At 51.3% G+C, this 3,046-nt stretch overlaps 1 long non-coding RNA gene across 1 annotated transcript; it reads left to right on the forward strand.

Annotated features, from left to right (window-relative positions):
- On the forward strand, window positions 1-3,046 carry LOC120859930. Its single transcript, XR_005720189.1, has 3 exons — window positions 1-71; window positions 686-769; window positions 3,020-3,046. It is a non-coding gene; the product is annotated as an uncharacterized LOC120859930 (long non-coding RNA).

A 3,046-nucleotide genomic window follows, 5' to 3' on the forward strand; every position in this document is an offset into this window, starting at 1 on the left:
CCCCCCAGGACTGAAGGGGGACAGAGGTACTCCTGGAGAAAGAGGAGCAAAGGGTGAGAGTGGGCTTGCAGGTAAGGAAGACTTGGGGGCCCCATCAGGGTCTAGGGCAGGGAGGAGGCCTTATTCAGCTCAGCTCTCCTTTCAGGTAACCCATTTACAGGTAGGGGTCCAAGCAGGAAAAGGTGACAGGGTGTATGGTGAGGTGGACTCTGGTCTTAGCCTCTGTGACTCGCTGGAGGACAACCTGAGCAGATTTTCTATCTGATCTTTATGACAAGCCAGCCTCCCTCTCCAGTTCATCAGATAACCTCGAACATCAAATAACTCAATGGATGGGAAATACTCAAGCTATGTGTATTCCTCTCCTACAACCATATCACCCACTGCAATGCAAGAGGAAGTGCTATCAGATTCCTAGAATTTGGAATTAAAATGACATCTGGTTCACTGTCAGTGAGGCAGAGGGACCTGTTCAGGGGATACTGTTCAGAAGAGAACCACAGGAAATCCCGTGGATGCAGAGGCCAGCTAGGTCAGCAGAGGTAGGCTTTCTAGGCCTTTGTTCCAACTTCTTACCCCACCCTCAACTTGCATCTCCACCTGGACACTCTTCCCTTGAGGCCTGGGCTCTGAGTGACCCCAGGCTGTTCTGGATCTGTCTTTACTTGGCCTCTCTCTCCTGCAGAGGTCAATGCTCTCAGGCAGCGGGTGACAATCTTAGAGGGACATCTGCGACGCTTCCAGAATGCTTTCTCTCAGTATAAGAAAGGTGAGTTCCTGGACCTGACCCTGAGCCAGCCCCTGATCATGGGCCTCAGACTTAGTCTAGGCTTGGCTTGTAGTTCGCTTGGCTGAGTCTAAATTGGACTTCTGGGAGCATGACTGGGACTGGACCTAGACCTAGGGCAGGAGCGGGACTAAGGACAGGGCTGGGACAGAGCCGTGTCCCACGTGCTCCAGGAGCTCAGGTAGATGCACGGAACAAGGAGGAGGATGTGGTCCATGCCACCAGTTCAGCAGACCTTCTCCACAGCCTACCCTGGGGGGGTTCCTATGACGAACAAGGGGTCACCCAACCCACGATGCATTTCTTCCCTCTATGGGGCCTGGTGTGCAAATGCCCAGAGAAGAAGCTGCACAGTCCATAGCAGCAGAGAATCCAGACAAGATCCTGAGAGCCGGGGTGGGATGCTGCCTGTGGGGTTCAAGGCTGCTGAGGACCTATCCTTGGTGTGTGGCCACCAAGTATCTTACTCTAAAGATGTCCCTGGGTCTGGAAGGAATAGGCTGCCTCCAGTCTTTGGCCCTTGCTGGACTCACCTGCACCTCTTGTGGAATTAAAAGCAGAGATTCTTCCCTAAGCCTGGATCCTAAGCAGGCAGAGGCCTCTTGGAGCACAAATAAAGGGCCTGATTGGGTGAGACATAGGGTTGGCTCCTAAGAACTCAAGCCAACTAAGCACTGAAGTAGTGGGATGAGAATTCTCAGCAGTTTATGTCTTCCTTCTTGCACAATCTTATTTACATATCTACTTACTATTTCTTTCCCTGGTAGCTCAGCTGGTAAAGAATCTGCCTGCATTGCAGGAGACCTGGGTTTGATCTCTGGGTCGGGAATATCCCCTGGAATGGAAATGGCAGACCACTCCAATATCCTTGCCTGGAAAATGTCATGGACAGAAGTCCCTGGTGGGCTTCAGTCCATGGGGGTCAAAAAGAGTTGAGCACAACTTAAAAACTAACCCTTCATGCAGACTGCTATAAACAAAGGTGAACTTGGGCATATGTGCTGGCCACATGCGTATAGCTAAACACCATCACTCAGTCCAAACCACCTACATACATGAACACAAATGCAGACATAGGCACACCCATCCTGATGGACCTTGAGTCAGCCTATGTACTTGCAGATGGACACATGGATGTATTCATGCATGCACACACATACCAACCCAGATGCATGGGACATAAACAAATCATGGCACAAAAGCTTGCACTGACCTTGTCCAGGGCTGTCTGGGTGCCATCCTGACTACGTGGAAAATCTGGTCTTCAAATGCTTGTTGAAGCTAATCAGAGGAAAAGGGCAGTGGGTCAGGGTGCAGCCTGGGTTCAGAACCAGTCCAGTGAGCCCTCTTAGGAGGCCTGAAGTTTTCCATGCAGACCCTGGAGTCAGAGCAGTGTGGATGGGATGGAATAAGAAGAGATACTTAACACGTCACATAGGGGATACTGTTTGCAGTGTACCTTTTCTTAGAAATGTGAGATTAGACTCTGGAAAAAGAAGTGACTTTCTTGTCACCTGGGCTCTCATTGCCAGGGTAGGGCTGAACACATGACTTTCTGAAGCCCAGACACAGCTCTCTCCAAAGCTGATCCCACCCTGCCCTCCTGCCCCCACATAGAGCTCTCAGATGCCGTCATCCCCTGCTCAGTGGTCCAAGGAGGCTGACTGGCCATAGGTTCACGTGTGAGCATATGGAAGCCAACACTGGACTGGCCTGGTGCAGAGGCCAGCACGTGGCTGCTCTCAGATGCATCCCTGTCCTCCCCTTTCTCCTCACCCTTTCACACAGCACAGAATGCTCTGAAAACTCCACATGACCAGTCATCATGCAAGGGTTAGAGTGAACTACCTGGTTGGTGTTTTCTACACTCTTAGGAACAGCTCTGGACTCTACAGTGTCATTTCCTTGCCAAAGTCCTTCCTATTTACACAGTAATTAAAATGCTGGATTCTTGTGAAGAGCACGGGGAAGAACAGAAAGTGCATGTGGGAGCTTTAGTGTCATCTCCAACAAGGTCTGATCCTCATCTACATTTGACAGTTGGGTGACTTTGGGCTTCGGCATAAGCACCTGAGTTCCAGGGTCCTCACCTCTTGCATGATGGATGCCTGGGGGCTAAGTGCCTTGCTTTTCTATCTGGTGCCGTGGTGCCCCCATGGGAGCTGGGGACTCCAGTTGAAGCACAGGTCTAGGTGCTGCCACATCCCCAGCTTGACTCTCCTCTTCCCCTAGCGGTGCTCTTCCCTGATGGCCAGGCTG

The sequence above is a fragment of the Oryx dammah genome, unplaced genomic scaffold (assembly GCF_014754425.2).
Source record: "Oryx dammah isolate SB20612 unplaced genomic scaffold, SCBI_Odam_1.1 HiC_scaffold_4659, whole genome shotgun sequence".
Lineage (NCBI taxonomy): Eukaryota > Metazoa > Chordata > Mammalia > Artiodactyla > Bovidae > Oryx > Oryx dammah.